The sequence below is a fragment of the Grampus griseus genome (assembly GCF_964374135.1).
Source record: "Grampus griseus genome assembly, chromosome: 11".
In the NCBI taxonomy this organism is placed as follows: Eukaryota; Metazoa; Chordata; class Mammalia; order Artiodactyla; family Delphinidae; genus Grampus; species Grampus griseus.
The window spans coordinates 93,333,541-93,352,774 of NC_139005.1; the positions used below are offsets into that span (position 1 = coordinate 93,333,541).

Below are 19,234 nucleotides of genomic sequence, written 5' to 3' on the forward strand. Positions count from 1 at the left end.
AGCTCTCGGCAAGATGACTCGACAGGGCCGGGGTGCCAGGACCTTAAAGGTATTGAAGATGGCACGAGGAAGTGGGGAGCAGGGGAGATTGACAACCCCTGGCCTAAGACCCACCTGGAGGGGTAGCGTGTAGTTAGCCCCTAGAGGACCTCCCCCAAACAATTGTTGGAATCTCTTGCGTAACAGTTTTCTTAGGCATTTCTACACTCTTTTTTTTTTTTTTAACAGATCAGGAAACAGGTTCATAGAGTTTTTAAGTGATTTGCTTAGTCACACAGCTTGAACGAGGCAAAACTGAGATTAGAAGCTTCTCTCCATATCCAAGCCCCCCCTTTTTTTTTCCATTTTGGGATTGATTTTGGGATTCCAGACTTGGCAGGAAGCTCTGCCACTTCTCAGTCTGCCCTCAGAGGCCCCCAAATTTCATGGCAGAAGCTTTTCTTCATTTGAAGGAGGATGCTTGCCCCAGTTGGTGCTGAGAAGGCAAGGCCGGTTACCTATTCCTCTGCTTTACTCAAATCTGAGTGTGGAAAGAGTACTTGATAGATATGGAATGAATAACATGCTGCCTGACTTCAAGGGTCCTGTGCCCTGGCTCCCCACTGGCCAACTCTACAGATGCAGAAAGTGCCCAGCTTGGGAGGAGTCACTTCCTGGCAAGCTCTTCTAAGGGAAGATGAAACTGTTGTTACTTCACTTGTAAAGTGCCAAGAGGAAGAGACTAGAAATAATGAAATCAGGACAGGAAGACGCTGGGGGTAGGGGATTGAGGAAACGTGAAACCCTTGTGCTAAGTCGACTCCATACAAAGATGACCCCCGATCCCTGGGTCTCCACTGCCCCACCCAGACAAGAGGGGCCTCACCTGCAGTTACAATCTACTGAAGACAACAGTGCTTGCCTCTGGGGTTAGGCTTCGAGCTCCCTGAAGACAAGCTGGCTCATGTCTGAGTATCTGCTGAACGTGGGATGAGTGAAGTGAGAATTGAAATCAGATTGAGAGTCAGCCTCCAGGTAGGGGAGGGGCCTTCTCTTGACACCTTCTCCACCCCAAGGAGCTTAATGCCTCAGTTCTGTCCTAGCTAAGTCCAGTGGAGTCTCCACATCCCGCCACCTCCGTTGCAGAGCCTGCTTCACTCCCTTCCAAGGATCCCGGCAGAAGGACCCCCTTCCCAGGATGTGCTGGTTCGTAAAGCAAGAGGCCATGTGCCTTCCACTGGTCTCAGGCATGGGCCATGGCCACAGGCTGGCTAGAGGCAGCCCTCTGCTAAACTGTGTTGCCTCTGTGGGCCTGTAGTAGGTAAATAATGGGCCCCAAAGATATTAGGTCCTAATTCTTGGAACCTGTGAATGTTCCCGTACACGGAAAGTCTTTGCAGATGCGATTAAAGGAAGGATTTTGAGATGGGGAGATTATCCTGGATTATCAGAGTGGGCTCTAAATGTAATCACCAGTGTCCTTTTAAGAGAGAGGCAGAGGAGAAGAGGAGGGGGCAATGTGGCCACAGAAACAGAAATTGGAATGTGCGGCCACGAGACAAGGAATGCTGGCGGCCACTGGAAGCTGGGAGAAGCCAGGGACGGAGTGTCTCCTAGAGTCTCCAGAGGGAGCAAGGCCCTGCCAACACCTTGACTTTCGTCCAGTGATTTTGGTTTTGGACTTCTGGTCTTCTCAACTATGAGAGAAGAAATCTCTGTTGTTTTAAGTCACTAAATCTGTGGTAATTTGTTATGGCAGGCACGGGAACGTAATTAGGGCCCCTGGGAAATTCCTGGTCTTGTTGTTCAAGGCTCCCAGGACTGTGTGAGGCGCCTCCCTCTGTCCTGACCATCCTCACTGATGGGACCTGTCAGACTTGTGCGATCACACACAGCTCTGTCTGCCCGTCTCCGCTGCCCCTGGCCTTTCTGCCATCTTCTCCCTGAGCCACGCTCTGCCCTTTCAGACTCGTCTCTCTGCCCGGCCACCATTCATTTGTTAGTGTTCTCCCAGCGCCCCTCCTCTCTTTTCACTGCTCTGTTATTGCTCCTCCTTTCTTCCGTCATCGTTTCATAAACAGTGGCAGGGCAGAGGTGGCCAGCTTTGCCCCAGCTGGAACAGGCTCTGGGTGGCTGACGGCGCAGCCGCTGCTGTGGGGCCACACGATGGCTTTCTCTGTTGCCAGGCACTTTTGCCTCGGTGGCCCCTTCCTTCATAAAAAAAATTTTTTTAATTATATTTTACAACCACGTGGGTAGAAAGATGACTAATCTAGGCTTGATTCATGAGTAAGTATTCATTATTATTATGCTTAATTTTTCTTCCGGTTTTAAAAGAAATGAAATGAAAACATTTCCGTGGGCCCCTGAAGCATCCTGCGTCCTGGGCGCTGAGCCCGCTCTGCTTAATGGAGAGGTTGGCTCTGTGCTGGAGATGCCGAGGAACAGCTCAGTGAGAGGAGCCCATACTGGCTCCCGCCCCAGCCCCTGCCTGCCAGAGGCCAACCTGAGTGCTCTGGGGCTCTGGAACCTTCTTCCACTCCAGCCCAGAGGAGCAGCAGCCGTGGCAAGTCCCGCATCAGCCGAAAAGCAAGGGGGGGCCCGCGATCTGCAGCCCTGGGTCTAGGCCGGGTGCACCGCTTGCTTTCTCTGTGGCCTGCTCTGTGAGCCACTTCACCTCTCGTTCGTAAAATGCAAATAATAACTGTCCTGTCTGTTACACAACTGGCTGTGTGACCTGGGACAAGCCAGCGAGGCTCCCTGGCCTCTGTTTCCTCGGGTATGAGGTCAGCTGGGCAGCGGCGCTGCTTCAGCACGAAGGGCTTTTGCCGCCGGGGTCTTTGAGAGACGAAGGGAGACGGGTTTGTCCTGGACTCAAAGTCAAGTCAGGTAGCTTCTCCGTGCTTCCAGAGACCGGGCTTCCCCGTTCCCCCCCCCCCCCCACGTAGTGGCGGAATGAGCCGTGTCCCTGTCTGCCTCCCCCAGGATTCCCGACACTTGCAGCAGGACTGATCCTAGTAGGTGCTCAATACACTTTGTGTCAGATGCACACACGGGTGAGGGTAACGCCTCCAGCCACCAAGGCCCCTCCATCTCCTCCTCCCTGCCGTCCTCACCCGCCAGCCTGTTGGCGTCTGTCATTTAACCATCACAGGCAGAGTAGCCTTGGTGGGGGCGGGGGTGGGGGGGACTTTAATGTCAGACTTCCTGGCTGCAGGAACACGTTTGACAGCCACCAAGAGGCGGAAACCTCAGAGCATTTTGGTGGCCCCTCAGCCCCCCAGGGGCTGTTTCTCTGCCTCCTGGGAGTCTGACGCGACCTCCCTACTCCACCCCGCCCAGAGCCCTGGCGACAGCGCTCTGTATTTACAGAATCTTTTATCCAGGGAGGCTCCGTCACCAGGTGGCAAGTGCAGTTAGGCCTGTTTTATGGAAGAAGTCCAGTCGAGGAGGGAAAGACGCCCGGGCCTGCCGGGGCGCCAGGGACAGATGTGGATCCCCACCGAGATGGACTTTCCCAGGCAGGTTCCAGTGGGTGACTGTGCCCTAGTCCTCTCTGTTCCCCCATGCCTATTACAATGCCTGGCTCCTCATAAATGCTCGATACACGTGCACCAAGTGCCCGCCTGACTGCAGCTCCTCAATCTTCAAACATCCCCCTCCCTCGTACAGCCTCGGAAAGCCAGCAGTCCGATACTCCCTGCAGCCTCACTTGCAGTCCAGCGGCGCCCCGGGGCCCCTTCCACTCCCACACCTTCGCTCAGGCTGTGCCCCGGCCTAGAATGCCCTCCCCCTGTTTCTCTACCTAATGAAATCCTAATCGTTCATGGATGCACTCAAAGGTCTCTTGTCTCATGAAGGCTTGCTTCCCTGCCTCCCCAAGTTCCCAAGGTGGAAGGAATGGCTCCCGCATCCCTGTCTCTGCCCACTTCTCAGGCGGTGTTCTGGAACGGGAATAACAGTCACAGCCCCCAGGGGTACCATGAGGGTTGGACGGGCTGGTGCCTGGTACACAGAGAGTGTGGGCTACAATGATCACTCATCACGCCCCCAGCACAGCGCCTGGGCGCATGGAGGAACAGCCCGCACGGGCTGTGGCCTGGAGGAAGGTCAGGGCGGCACTGGGGCCTTCAAGGGCGCTGGCCCATGTGTCAGAACTCATAGGCTGACATCGGGGGACTTGCCTGATATCTATGTGAGGTTGTCCCTCCTGGAAATGACACATCCACCAGCTGCTCCACCTCCTGTGGGGACATTGCTGGCCAGTGGTGCAGGCTTGACACCTGGGCTTTCCTGGTGAACAACTCGTGCCAGTCGTTTAGCCTTTCTCAGCCTCCATGTCCTTATCTGTAAAATGGGCATGTCTGTTTCTCAGGAGCTGAGCACAGTGCCTGGCACAGGGCAAGTGCTCAGTCAGTGCAAACCACTTTTTAATTTACAAGCGTGTATTTATTCACCCATTGCCTACTGTGTGCCTGCTCTGACAGTAAGACGTGGCCCTTCTGGAGGAGGCCATCAAGTGAGCAGATCATCACCACACAGCAAGGCCCCGGGAGGCACACAGGCCTCTAAGGGTCCCCCGTGACCAGGGCCTCAGTATGACTTCTGTGGGCCCCTGCTTCCAAAAACGGATTAAAAATTCTATTTTGTGATTGTGCTGCTATAAAGAAGAATATAATCCAGGCTGGATTATATCCACTTTCCCCCCTTCTGGTTGATAAAAATAATTAAAACATCTCCGTGGGCCCTGTAAGTGTGGTGGGCCCTGACATCGTGCCTGCTGTGTGTAAGGTCTGGCTGTGACTCCTCACCCAGACCTGGGGAGTCACAGAGGCTGCCAGAGATGGTGACCTGAAGGGCGGGAGGAGTGGCCTGCATGACGGGGTGGGGTGGGGCGTGGGGGTCATTGCCGCCCTTCCCTGTTCTCCAAGGCCTGGGGAGAAGGGTCTGCATGAGTCCTCAAGAGGTGGCCAGTCTTTGCCACAGTGTTATTGTTGGTGTGGCCGGCATGCCTCGCCCAGGCAGGACAGACCTCGGAGGGGCACTCAGCACCCAGCCATCAGCACTGCAGCCTGCCTGGGGAGGCATGTCCCATCACGAGGCACTCAGTGTGGACCCCAGAGAGGGTGCAGGGCTGGCGGGCCCTGGGTCACGGCTGAGGGCATTTCAGTCTGGGGACCCCAGTTCATTCAGTCCACCTTCTGTGCCCAGCATGGCCCCCACCGCCCGTTTCCTGGAGGTCTCTACTTCCCGGGAGCCAGAGCCCTCCAGGTGAAGGGGAATCTGGGTGGCTGGCTTTGGTGGCACATGGGTGGAGCGAGGCAGGGCTGCAGAGATTAAATGTGGTCACCTACCTGGCTCAGGCCTATGGGCTGGCCTCCACTAACACCTCCCAGGGCCCCCAGTCTGTGCCCCTGGGCATCATAACCGGCATGGCCTGCAGCCACCGGCCCGGGCTGTTGGGCCTGGCGGTCCGGAGCCGTGGGCTCAGGAATGTTGACTCCTTGATTCCGAAGGGTGGGAGGGGAGGGCGGGTCCAGGGAGGGATGGCCTGGGGCTGCCCCTTCACCCCACTCGTCCAAGACGGGACTTGCCTTTAGCAGCTGGGGGGTGTGTGTGTGCAAACGTGCACACTCCTGAGGGTGTGGAAAACACGGATGGTAGACCGGGGCTGCTACTTGGGAGTGACGTGACCTGCGGCAAGCCTCAGCCTGCCCACCCAGGGGCTGAATGAACTGCCTCTGGGGTCCCTTCCAGAGCCCACCCCAGGCTCAGCCCTCCCCACTGCCGTAGCTGCCCCTGTCTTTGCTCCAATCACCCTCCCCGAACCTTTCCAGCCCCCAGGACGTGCTTGGGAGTGAGTTACGTGACTCCATGCCCAGGACAGTGCCTGCGGCACATGGACAGCTCAGTCACGGGGTGGGGTGGGGGGTGTTGGCAGGGGTGGGGTGTTGGGAGGGGTGGGGGGTGTGGGGAGGTGTTGGGGTGTTGGGAGGGGTGGGGGGTGTTGGGAGGTGTTGGGGTTGGGAGGGGTTGGGGGTGCGGGGTGTTGGGAGGGGTGGGGGGTGTTGGGAGGGGTTGGGGGGTGTTGGGAGGGGTGGGGGGTGTTGGGAGGTGTTGGGGTGTCGGGAAGGGTGGGTGCTGTTGGGAGGTGTTGGGGTTGGGAGGGGTGGGGGGTGTTGGGAGGAGTTGGTGGTGTTGGGGGTGTTGGGAGGAGTGTGGGGTGTTGGGAGGGGTGCAGGGTGTTGGGAGGTGTTGGGGATGTTGGGCGGGGTGGGGCCTGAGCTGATGCCTGTTTTGCTTATTGTCTGACGTGCTCAAATGCTCCTGTTTTCGCCTGCATCTCCCTGTCCTATCCCCTGCTTCTCAGTCACTCCATTCTCCTGTGTTTAATTCGCAGCAGTTTTGCTCTAGGGGCCGAGGAGGCTGAAGCTATTCACAATTCGGGCAATTTCTCCGCCTTCCTCTTCCGGCCTCTGTGTAGCAGCCAGCGCCCACCCCAGATCCCCTGTCTCACGCCCCAGCCCACCCCCACCCCTAACCAGCAGCTGCCCTCCCAGGACAGGCTCCTTGGATCCTGTACCACCTTCTGCCCCCCTGCCCCCCGGGACCCGTCAGCACAGGGCCACCTCCCGCTTCCCGCCCAACAGTCCCTCTGCCCGGCTGAGGCCTCTCGTGCTGTTGTCCTCTCCAGTGAACCCCAGTTCCAGAACTGGACTCTGGGTGATTTTTGCAGCTTCCCCTAGCTGTCCCCGCTCCCCTCCAGACACCATAAAGCTTCCAGAATGATCTTCCTTAAGCAGACGTTAAGCACCTGTGACTCCACTGGGAGGGACCCTCGGAGGCCTGAGCCTGGTTTCCTCCAGACGTGGCCCTCACACCCTTTCCCTTTGCTAATCAAGCTCTGTATCCTTTTGCGAAAATAGCCATGACTACGACTCGGCCAGGCCCTGTGAGTCCTCCTAGAGAATCATGGAACTGGGGTGTTCTGGGGTGCCCCAGCACACTGACCCTTCCTCAAATACTCCGTGAAGGGGGCTTCCCTGGTGGCTCAGTGGTTAAGAAGCCGCCTGCCAATGCAGGGGACACAGGTTCGAGCCCTGGTCCAGGAAGAACCCACATGCCGCGGAGCAACTAAGCCCTTGCACCACAACTACTGAGCCTGCGCTCTAGAGCCCATGAGCCACAACTGCTGAGCCCACACGCCACAACTACTGAAGCCCACGCGCCTAGAGCTCGTGCTCCGCAACAAGAGAAGCCACCGCAATGAGAAACCCGCGCACCACAACAAAGAGTAGCCCTTGCTTGCTGCAACCAGAGAAAGCCCGCTGAAGACCCAGTGCAGCCAAAAATAAATAAATTAACTAATTAATCTAAAAACAATACATAAGAGCTATTTACTTAAAAAACCCAAACCCCCAGGGCTGCTTGCGCCGCCCCGCCTTTGCTCCTCCTGCTTCGTGAGTTGACCTCCCCGCTTGCCTAGCGGGCCGGTCTGCACCTGCAAGATCAGGACACAGGCCGCCTCCTCCGAGTTCCCCCCGCCCTCTGCCATGGCATTGGTGACCCTGTGCTGTGGGCACAAGTGTGCCCGGGCCTGTGCTGGCTGATACGAGGATCCCTAAGCAGTTAGGAGGTGGTTATTCCGTTCTCAAAAGCTTCTTCACTTGACCAGGGGAGGTGAAGGAGGACCCCTTCTCTTCTCGAGCTCTTTGTCACTAACAAGCCTCTTGTGTGCATTATAAATGAAAGACTGATTTTTGCACGTAGCTTTTTGGGGGGCCCTCTTATCTGTGAAGTGCAGTGAGCCTGAGGTTCGGGCTGGTGACAGTTGGCAGGACACCTGAACTTGATTCATGTCTTGGTAACAATACTCCTGGCTGGATAGGGGCTGGGGATGCCCTCTCCTACCACGGTCTGCAGCAGCTGGCAAAGACACCGGGCTGGCCAGCAGGGAAAGAACTCGAGAAGGACAGAAAAACAACCGGGGCTTTGGCTGTTAGAAGCCAAACCTCCTTAGTCCTTGGGGTTCCAGGGCCCATCCTGGGGTGGTCGCTGCTGTCCTGACCATCAGGAGGGAGGCCACATCACCAAGGGCCACAAGGCTCTCTGATGGAGCTACCCTGGCCTCAGGCCCAGTGGCCCCCTGCCCTGGAGGGACTAGGAGGGGACTGATTGTCCCTGTAGCCCACTCAGCCATGGCCTCAAACAGGGTCGGGGTGGGGCGGGCGAGGCCACTGATGCAACTTCGCAATGAGCCAGGAAGCAGCTGTTGGAGCTCGTGTAGCAGGGGCCGTGGAGCCCTCGAAGCTGCCTCTCTGGGGACATAATGCTTCATGGGGTTATTGTGAGGGTTACATGAAATGATCTTTATTTCAAATGATTTTTTTTAAAAACTCATTTGAAATATTACGACTGAATGAATGAATCTGTGCTGCACAGTTTAGGATAAAGAAGGGGTGGCGCTGTGTATCCTCTGGGTCTCCCCAGGCCTGAAACTCAGTGTCTGTATCTGAACCTCACCTGTGGTGGTTCGTGGATGTCTTCAGAGCGACAGTGGGCAAAACAGCCCCGGGGCAGCTCTCCCCTGCTCCCTTGGCACTTGGAGAGACAGAGGAAAGTTTGTGGTCACCTCCAAACACACACCGAGACACACCCACAGACACACAGACACACACGAACACAAAAAAACACATCGAGAGGGACTTCCCCGGTGGTCCAGCGGGTAAGACTCCGCACTCCCAATGCAGGGGGCCCGGGATCGATCCCTGGTCAGGGAACTGGGTCCCGCGTGCTGCGGTGAAGAGTTCGATGCTGCAGCTAAGACTCGGCGCAGCCAAATAAATAAATATAAAAAAATCCATAGAGACAACACAAGAGACACATTCAGAGACACATACGAGACACACAGACTCTGTTCAGAGACAGAGTGGGCAGGGGCAGGCCTCAGGGGGTGGCTCAGCGCGAGGAGGGCTCTCGATTCGCCTGTCTCCCCAGGCCGGGGACTCTGGAGAGGTGGGCCCACTCACCTGGGGACGTGAAGAAGGTTTTGCAGAGCTCTCTTGCTAGTGGTGACGTCTCAGATCTCCTTGATAATATTCACCCTTTGGCCCACGGCCACGGGGACCTCCAGAAATCCAGGATTCTGCCCCAGAAGAAAGGAAAGGGAAAGAAACACGCTTTTCTTTAGTGCCTGTTAATCAGGTGCTAGGCAACTTTCCTACCCCCTATTAGCTCACTAAAATCTCTGAAAAGTGAGATGTAAGGTGACCATCACCTTTACCGGAAGCTGGGCTTGGAGAAATTAAGGGGCTTGTCCAAGGAAAGCATCTGGTGAATGATGAGGCCAGAGGGTCTGACATGCCATGGATGCCAGCCCCCAGGTGTCCCCAGGCTCGGGGCCAAGCATCAGGGGAAGAATCTGTCCCTGGAGAATCGGAGTGGGGGCAGCGAACCCCAGGGCCGGGATGAGCTTGAGGAGGTCTGCCGATCTGTCCGTGCTCCCAAGGCGCAGGCCCAGGGCTGCCAGGAACCTGGCCGGGGGAGGCGCACCAGCCAGGAGGAAAGCCGCCATTTCTGAACTGTGCTGCTCCACGTCAGAGAAGTAGAAGCTGGCAGGGGTCTCCTGCTCCTGGGTCAGCCTGACATTAGATGGAAAGGCCCCCTGCCCACTCCCTACCTGGCTCTCCACCCCAGAGCCCAGCGGTCAGAGGCCAGAGACCTGCTGTCCTGGTGGAGGGGGCATGTCAGCAACCTGCCCGCAGCGGCAGGGACAGAATCCGGCACCTGCGGGAGAGCTGTGTGACTGTGGGTGTGGCTTTGCCTCCCTGGGTCTTGGTTTCCTCATCTGTCAAAAGTGGAATAGTGTCATCTACCTTGAGAGACCGTGGCGAGGATGAAATGAGAACCAGCAGGGAGCCTCGCACTTACCTGCCGGCTCCCTGGCTTCCTGCCCAAACTGGTCTAGAGGCAGGCCTTTCTGAAGGTGAGCCAGATGGTCCAGGAAAATGGGCCTGGGGTCTCTGCAGAACACTGCACTTGTAGTCTGCTCTGGATTCCCTTCTCTGTGAAGTTCCCATGGCTGTGTGACCCTGGGCAGGATACTAAACCTCTCTGTGCTTCAGTGTACTCACCCTGCATCACCAGGTAAATTACAGATGTGTGAGTGGCTGTGAGGAATGTCCCTGGGTTTGTTTTTTTTTCTTTTCTTTTCTTTTTTGGGAAGGAGTGTGGAGCATGGCAAGAGTCCCTCCTCAGGGTGACTGTAGGCTTGGGGTTGGGGGCCCTGCTTTGGATAGGACATTCCCAGACACAGAATGAAGTACCAAGGGTCTGCCTTCTTGCTTTCTGGGAGGGCTCCCTGGGGGCTGAGAGGGACTGGCCCAGCCTGTGTTTTTCTCTGGGGCCTTTCTCTGTGTTTTTCTCTGGGGTGACAGTATTTAAGCCCAGATGCTCTGGCCTGGGTTGGCCATTGGAGGGGGAGGGGCTCAGAACTGCCCCGCTTTAAGCAAACGCACTGAGCAGAAAATCCAAAGGGGCCTGAAAGGCAAATTTTAGAGCACTCCCTCAGTCTATGAAAGGATCTTTATTTTATAAAGAGCTTCGCAGTCAAATTCTATTAACTTGACCCCTTCCTTGGGTGGGCGGGGGTAGCACCGAAATGATCTCCCAGAAGAGGCGGCCCAGCATGGGGGTGCTCAGGCATTGGGATTTCGGGGGGTCCCGCTGGAAGCCCTTGGAACAACCCTCTGGGAAAAGGGGCAGCAGAGTGTGGAAGTGGGGGGGTGGGGGAGGAGGGATTGGTGACCTACCGAGGGAGTCACTGGGTCCCGGGTGTCTGCCCTGGGCCAGGGCCCGAGCACCGGTACCTCTGTTGTCATGGCAGCCCTGCGAGGTGGGGCTGTCGAGCAGGCAAAGTTACAGGAGGGACGTGGGGCTCGGAGTGTGAAGTGGAGGCACAGGGGCCTGGCTGGACCACAACTTCAGTAACAGTGGGGACCTGCCTGCTCTTAGGTGGCTGTCTCAGTACCCACACAGGCGCGGCACACAGCAGGTGCTCAGTGTTTGCCAGTGAAGAGCGGAAGGAAGTCAGGTCCGACTGATTCAAAGCCACCACGCCTTTTCCCACTTGGGCCCAATGAACCCGAGGAGGTGGCCTGTGGCCCCCTGGGCCTGGGAGGAGAGCAGGGTGTGGGCAGAGCCGGGCCGGCCCTCCCAGCGCCCTCCTGCGGTCCCGGCCGGGGCAGTCAGGGACGAGCCATGTTATGCCCACATGTGTCCACGAGAGGTCGCCCCGCACCGCCAGCAGCAGTGAGACCAGCCTCCCAGAGGACCCCTAGTGGTGGAGGAAGGAACTCACCTTGGAGGAAGCAGGATGCGGCCCGAGCAGAGTTGGAAAATTGTACCATGGAAGCGTTGGCCGGAGGGCACTGCAAAAGCGGTACAGAGGAGGAAATGAGCCCAGAGCGGGGTGGCTGGTCCTGGGGACCCAGAGCTAGTCCACGGCAGAGCCTAGAGCTCCCCTCCCAGGTCCTCATCTCCTGGATCTGAAGAGGGCCTGCTGCTGGGGCTGCTTTGTCTGGGTTTCCCTAGACTTGTGGACTGCAAGGTGGAGATGGGGTCGGGGAGGGCAGGGCTGGTGGATGGGGAGCATGGGGTGGGGCCACGGGGTTTACTTGGCTGTACCCAAGGCCACGACCCTCTTGGTAGCCCCTCTTCCAACAGGACGGGCCCAGCTGGTCATGCTGGGGGTACAACTCGGCCTCCTTGATGTGGGAGCATTACCAGGTGAGGTAGGTACCCCAGGGGGTCGGGCGGCTCTGTCAACTTGGCCTGGCCCTCACTGACCCTGGAACCCCACACCCAAGGGGCAGGGCTGGCGCTGGATGCCCAGGCAGCTGGGCCCTGCTGAGAAGCAGTGAGGCCAGGCCATGCTGGGCCTTGCGGGCTGGGTGAGGAGCTGGGTTTTATCCTGGGGCAGTGGGGAATCTATTGGGTGGGGCTTAAACCAGGGAGCAGCGTCGTCCTTCTAGTCATGATGGGTGAGTGAGATGTGGGTAAGGGAGCTGGGTTAGGAGGCCGTGGTCTCCTGGGCCTACAGTATAACTCACAGCCCAGCTCACACTGACTAGCAGGGCAGGTGACTGGCCCACTGGCTGTCTCCTGTCAGCCCTCCGAGCTGGGAGAAGAGGCCGGGAGACCTTTTCTCCTGGCTCTCTGGCATCATGATCCTTCAAGAAGCCCTCCTTGGTTCGCTGCTGCCGGTTGGATGACAGGTGTATGCCTCACCCAGCTTCGGTTTCAGCTCTGTCCACTCCCACCCACAGCGACTTTAGCTGCAATGCCCTGACCCCTCCTCACCTCCCTGGGACCTGCAGGAACCCCTTCCAGGCCCAGCTCAAATGCTATTTCCTCTGAGATGCCCTCCTGGCCAGTCTGGGCAGCAAGGCCTCTCCCTGGCACCCGCATCCTGTGGGAGCTCAGCGCTCACCGTGTTAGCAGGGTTCTCAGCCATGGCCCGGGGTTAGAGCCACTGCTGAATGTAGGGACTGGCCCAGCATGCACAGCATCCAGTGAGAGGGATGTCGGAGAGAGGACAGAGGGAGTCTGGGACAGAGGGGCCCGGAGGCGAGGGAGAAACCAGCTGAGCCCCACCCTCGAGTCCCTGAATGTCCGTTCGGCACTCTCGCTGTTGGTCAGCGAACTTCTCCTTGGGTGACATGGAAGAGCTTGTCCTTCTCCCCCAGCGTGACATGGCTGTGTAGACGGGGTGGGCAGAGAGCTCACCCCGTTCGCCCTGGCCCTCCTGCAGGACTGTGGCCCCAGGCTCTGTTGGGCAGCCCCTCTCTCCACAGAGCCCTTGCCACCCTTGAAGTCCTGCGGCTCCTGAAGCCCCCACGGCTTTGGGCTAAGTGCCTCCAGGGGCTCCCGAACTGGGGGCAGGGGGGATCAGGCAAGGGATGCCCTGGCTGTGACAAGGCCACCTAAAGGGGCCCAAGAGGAGGGGGAAGCCAAGTGTAGCAGCAGGGCCACCGAGATGAGTCCCAGGATCTGGAAGTGGTACCATGGCCGCTATGCAAACAGCTGGAAGGCCAGGCAGCTAGGTCGCCCAGGTAGCCTCAAAGGGGGTGCGGATACTGCGAGGATAGAGTGAGGTGGCATCTGCTGGAGCCAGCCACAGAGGGAGGGCCATCTCCTGCAGGGGTGCCCAGAGATGGAGTCCAGGGAGGGCCCAAGGCTCTGGGGATGCAGTGGAGGCGGGGCAAGAGAGGGAGCCCTAGCCAGGTAGGCTGGGGTGGGGTTAGGAGCACTGATAAGAGAAGGGACCGCAGGTCAAGGGGCCAAGGGGAAGGCAGGGCTGGGCTCCGGGCTCCTCAATAACAGAATGCTTACCCTGCCCCACTCCTGGCCCTGGACAAACCTCCAAAGAAGCTGGTCCATCTCCAGGGTGGCACTGCCCCTCCCAGGTCCACAGGGGCTCTAAGCTGGGGGTGGGGGAAATGCAAGGACCACCCAGCCCAAGGAAGGATTGAGCGACCCCTCCCCATGCCTCCTCGAGGCCCTCCATCCAGCCCTGCGTTCCCAGCACTCAGTGGGTCCCTGCACACTGTTGCTTCCCCCAATTCAGCACCCTCTCCATCCCGGTGCAGGCCTCCCCCTGAACCCCCAGCCTGCCCTCTGTGTGGCAGCTAGACCCTGCCACGCGGATGCTGTCACCTCCTTCATTGCCCCCACTTCCATCCTTACTGCAGCGAATAAGGCCCACGAAGGCCTGGCCCCTGCCTGACTCTCCGGAGGCGTCTCTCAACTGTCGCCCCAACCTGCTCATCTCCCCCGCCCCCGCCCCACCAAATGGCCTTGTTTTCTGAAAATGTCACGCTCTGTCTTCAGGGCTTGTGTACACATCCCGAGTTCTGCCTCAGTTCCTTCCCCTCGCATTGAACTCAGGTCCATTTCAGTTCAATGTCCCTCCTCTGTCTCAGCGCCCCTCCTGGGTGCACCCATGCCCACAATGGCACTTTGCACGTGGAGCTGTCCTGCCAGCTCCATGTCTGCGGAACTGCAAGCTCCTCCGGGTCGGCAAGCATGTCCCACTGTCCCATGTCCCTGACCCCAGCAGAAGCAGCACAAAGAATGTGCTGAAAGGTTTTGCAAATGATAAGGGCATTCACTTAACATTTATTGAGCACCAGCTGTGTACAAAGCCCTGTGCTAAGCCCTGTAGGGGGTTATATAATGCAAAGCCCCTCGGCTCCAGGCTCCCGAAAAAGCTCCAGACTAGACAGTGTTCAAGGGAGAGTTTCTGCACCTGCCAGGGCCATCGGGGGCTTCCGCAGGGGACTCTGCCTGGAACACGCGTCTGCTGGACACCCACCAGCTTATCTCTGCTCGGGCTGCACAGCGTTCTCCAGGAAGCCTCTTTAGAGCTCGTCTGCCCTAGACTGTGTCCCCAACGGCAAGGGACCACAGTGGGTGCCTATTTCCTCTGCACAGGGCCTGGCACCTCCGGAGCTCATTAAATCATTGCTGAGTGATGGCTGGGAAGAGCACCAGGACAGCAGGCAGAAGGCGGTCGTCACAGGCCAACTGGGGGTGCAGGGTCCGCGTTGAAGGCTCCCCTGCCAATGACGACGCTCTGGCAGAGGCTTTAATGGCAGTGGCTCACCCCTGACCCCCTTTCAACTGCTGCTCCATAGGCCTGACCCTCCCAGTGACCTCTGGGATAGGAGGACAAGGACTTCACCCCACTTTACCCATGAAGAGAATGGGGCTCAGGGAAAGGGACTCACTCAAGGCTACACAGCCAGCAAGCGGTGGAGCTGGTGTTGGAACTCGGGTCTGAGCACAACCTCTTGCTCTTAGCAAGCCCTTCTAGCCTTGGGAACCCACGCACGCTGCTTCTGAGTCTTCAGTTTCCTTATGAACCAGATCAAAGGGGAGTGACTTTCTGAGTCCCAAATAAACCCGAGGCCTCCTGTGAGGGGCCAGGAAATTTGGCCGAGGGCATCAGAAGTCAAGGGACGCCCCTGACCCAGCTGTCACTCATGTGACTGCCTCGTGTGCCCTGGTGCTCTGAGCTTCCCGGAGAAGACTTTTCCTCTCATTTATCACCCATCCACCCATCCATCCATCCATCCATCCATCCCTCCCTCCCTCCAACCATCTTTATTCACTTGCTCGCTAGTCACAATGCATCTTTGATACGTATCAGGCCCCGTGATAGAGAGATAAGCCATAGTCTCCACCATCAAGTCAATAAAACGTAGCAAGTATAGATACCAGGACAGAAGATGAGGCACCGTGGGGACACCGTGGGGACAAAGTGACCCTCTAGATGGAGTGCCCAGGGACCACAGGGGGGGAAGAGTCCTAGAGGAGCTGACACCACTCTTACCACGTCTCTGAGGCTATTGGTATGTGGAGGAGAAACCTCTGCCCCAGGCCAGCCCCCGCTTCGGGCACATCCCAAGTTCTCTAGGAAGTCATTTCCCTACTGTTAGGGCAGGGGCTCCTCAGGGAGTTTCCCCGGCCATTCTGAGGCTGGAAGGACAGACACAGACGGAAGGTCTGGTCCCCGCTGTTTGGGTTCCTTGGCCACTGGATGTGTGTGTGTGTGGTCACCCTGCCCCTCACGCTCTGACCCTGCAGGGCACCGGTGCCGACAGGGCCTTGGAGGTAATTACCTACCTGCCCTGCTGAGCCCCACCTTCCACACTCCCAAGTCTCCCAGTAGAAGTGGGGGCCCGAGGGCAGCAGATGGCTCCCCAGACTGGCCCTGACCCCAATCCCCAATCGGCACTTCTAACCTTAAAGCAATTCCACCTCCATGGCCACCATCTCCTTGGCGCCCCACAGTAACCCTGGGAAGGAGGCAGGGCAGAAGCTGGGAACCCTATTTTGCAGGTGAGAAAACTGAGATCTGAGAAGCACAGTGGCTGTCCCAGCTGGCGGGCAGACTCCCGAAGAGGTTTAAGAGCTGGGCTGGGGTGTCCTGTAGGCCTACGGTGAATCTTGGCTGTGAGACCCCGAGCCTGACCTCTCTGGGATGCCTCATCTGTAAAAGGGGGATGCTGGGAGTATCTCCTCACAGGGGGGATGCACGACTTAAATGAGATCGAGTTTGGAGAATGCTTAGTGCAGGGCCTGGCACGCCTGGGGCACCCGACAGTCTGGCAATATTATGAATACAGATCCAGGTCTGCTGCCTCCGCAGCTTGCCCTCTTTCTACCCCACCCGCCCTCTCCCGCCCCATCTTTCTAAGGATTGAAGACAGCAGCTGGCAGTGGGAGGTGGTTGCTTTAAATATGAGATGAGGAGAACAAAAGGAAAATAGAACAGGGTGGTGGCTCATGGCTAAAATTGAACAATTCCCCTCCCAGACTCGGGGGAGGGGCCTGCAGGACACCCTCCGGTTTCTGCTCCCTGTTCCCGAAAGGAGCTAAGCCTTGCTTCACAAGCTCCGTCGGTCCTGCTGCAGGGAGGGGGAGGCGCTGGCCGGGGAGCCCACAAGCCAGGGGACACCCCTGCCTGCCCGTAGGCTCTGTTCTCCGGAGGAGCAGCAAGTAGGCTAGGCGGGATCCTGGAGCTTCTCTGCATCGCTTCCAAGAACATTAAATATTCACCAGAAGATCTCTCCACAGGCCCCCCGCGAGCTTCAAGGGCAGCCCGTCCCCTTGGCAGCGTGCGCGCCGCCTTGGATGCCACGGGCCCCATTACCAAGCCCTTGCTCTTCACCTTCTCCCACCGACTGCCTCGGTGCCCCTGGCCCCCTCCCACCCCCACCCCCACCCCCACCCCCGCGGGCCCCGGTGCGGTGACCAGCGTTTCATTCTCCCTGGCCGAGGCGCACTGCTCTCCCAGGCAGAGGGCTGGGGCCTGTGACTCGGCCTCTTGACGTGTCCAGAGAAGGCTGCGATCTCCCCTACGCCTACTCTGGCTGGGCCCGGCAGAGGGGACTGAGGTGTTGGTGGGCGAGTCACCGCTGCCCACGCACAGACGGCCCCGGAGAGGCCGGGGCTGGCGGTGGCTGCAGGGCTGTGGTCGCTGCCACCATTAAGTGAATGCCGGGGGCTGCGGCAGGCCGAGCAGAGGGCAGGTGGAGGCCTGCTGCCGGCGGAAGGAAGCAGCTGGGAGCCCGATGGACGGAGGTGTGGACTGGCCGTGGGGACCCCAGCTGTCCACTGGGCGGGAGGTAAACAGCAGGCCTGTGGACACAGCTTGTGCCCTGACAAGCAGGGCCGCTGAGGCCGGCAGGCCAGGGTCTAGGTCCCGGCTGAAGTCGCTTCCTAACTGGACCTGGGCGAGATACCTCGCCCGCCCAGCCTCAGTTTCTTCATTTGTAAATGGGGACGGTGATCTCCACCTCGGAGGTCTGTTGAGGATACAGGACATCGCGGTCGTAAGGGAGGGAGCCCAGTGCCTGCCAAGTGGGGGACACTCAACAGCTGGAAGCTTCCTTGTCCTCAACCCCAGAAACCCCTCACCGGGCTTCCCTGGTGACGCAGTGGTCGCGAGTCCCTCTGCCGATGCAGGGGACATGGGTTCGTGCCCTGGTCCGGGAAGATCCCACATGACGCGGAGCGCCTGGGCCCGTGAGCCGTGGCCGCTGAGCCTGCGCGTCCGGAGCCTGTGCTCCGCAACGGGAGAGGCCACAGCAGTGAGAGGCCCGCGTATCGCAAAAAAAAAAACCCTCGTCTTCGTCCCGTTCCTCCTCCCTCTGCCCTCTTGGGAGCTGCACCCCCAAATCCTCCACTGCCCTCCACATCCATCTCACCAGCTTCCTCAGGCCCCTGTTGTTCTGCACATGCCCCTGCCCCCTCACCCGAGGGTGCCTTCCCCAGGCGTTCCCCCGTCTCATCCCTCCCCTGGAAATGCCACGGCCTAGTTCAATGCCACCTCCTCTGTGACACCTCCCCCAGTGCTCTGGGCAGTGAGAGCTTCTCCCTTCCCCGAACCCCGCATTCCCCTGAACCCCACCCTCCCTCCGCACTAGCAGATTACTTAAAGGCATCCTGCTTTTCTGCTCCTGGGTCTGCCTTCCTCAATGGACTGCCAGCCACTGCCAAGGCCAGTGTGTTCCGACGCGTTCCGCATCGTCATGACCCTCTCCTGTTGCAGCCCCTGTCAGCAAATGCTTGTTGAATCACTGGCCACGAGCAGGGAGGGGCCTGGGAGGAAGGTCAGGGTGACCACGCCTGGCACAGGTCTCAGGGAGCAGAGGGAAGGAAAGCCACTGAGGTCAAGAGAAGCAGTGTCTGGGAAACAGCGGCGACGGCCCCGGGTCACCCGGCCCAATCTCGACAGTGGGCGCACGGCCCTCTGCGAGGACGGGCCCGCCGCAGCAGACAGAAGGGGAACCACTGTACTGAGTGCCTGCTGGGGCCGGCACTCAGTACAGTGCCGGCTTGTAAAATCTTGCTGAATTTCCACCCCGTCCTGGGGGAGCTGGGTGTCAGCACCCCATCTCCAGCCGGGAAGAGAGCAGCACGCCCAAGCACACACAGTGTGCACCACAGGGCCAGGTGCAGGCCTGAGACTCCCAGCAACCTCAGGAGCTGGTTCCTTTTATCCCCATTTTATAGACAAAGCCACTGAGGCACAGAGAGGTTAGCAAGAGCAGGGCTGGGCCGGAGCCGGGTCTGTGGACCTCAGAGCCCACATTCCCCACTGCCACCCCGCCGCCTGGGATGCGGGCTGAGCCTGTCTTACTTTTTGGCACCCACGTGTGGCAGATTAAAGGAGAGAACAGCCGCAAAGCCGGCAGTTACTAAACCACAGCTATTCCAGGCCTCGGCACCCCCTCTCCTTGTACTCCCATCTGCACGCCTCGCCAATCTCCCGGCAGCACCCAGCGCGGCACAGGGCTCGGGCCAGCGCAGGTCTGAGGTCAAGGAGCTGCCCCCCGCGCCCCCCAAGTCCCAGAGGGCCAGGACCCGCTCCACAGTTAGATCCAGGTGGTCAGCCTTGGGGCAGTGACCCTGACTTCTCCTTTTCTTCCCCATCGCACTGAGCTCAGGACCCCACCACACACAGCAGCAACCCAGCAAGCACTTGTGAGGCTCTCGGGTGGGCCGACGATGCTCTCCTCCCAGCTCAGCCGCTCGGGTCTCTGGGCAGAGCTTAGCTGACTGACAGGATGCCGTCCAGCAGAGCTGCTGACAGATCCCATTACAACTGGACTCTCAGCCTCAGGAGGCTGTGACCGGGCCAGGGGCCAGGACTGCCAGGTCTGAATGTCCTAGGTGGGCCATCTCA

At 58.8% G+C, this 19,234-nt stretch overlaps 1 long non-coding RNA gene across 1 annotated transcript; it reads right to left on the bottom strand.

Moving 5' to 3' along the window:
* Positions 1–3,376: 3,376 nt before the first annotated feature.
* Positions 3,377–18,121, bottom strand: LOC309830241. The gene is made up of 5 exons (XR_014297462.1): positions 17,981–18,121; positions 11,339–11,408; positions 9,009–9,124; positions 8,503–8,580; positions 3,377–4,326 (listed from the first exon to the last, which is right to left on the bottom strand). It is a non-coding gene; the product is annotated as an uncharacterized lncRNA (long non-coding RNA).
* Positions 18,122–19,234: the final 1,113 nt, after the last annotated feature.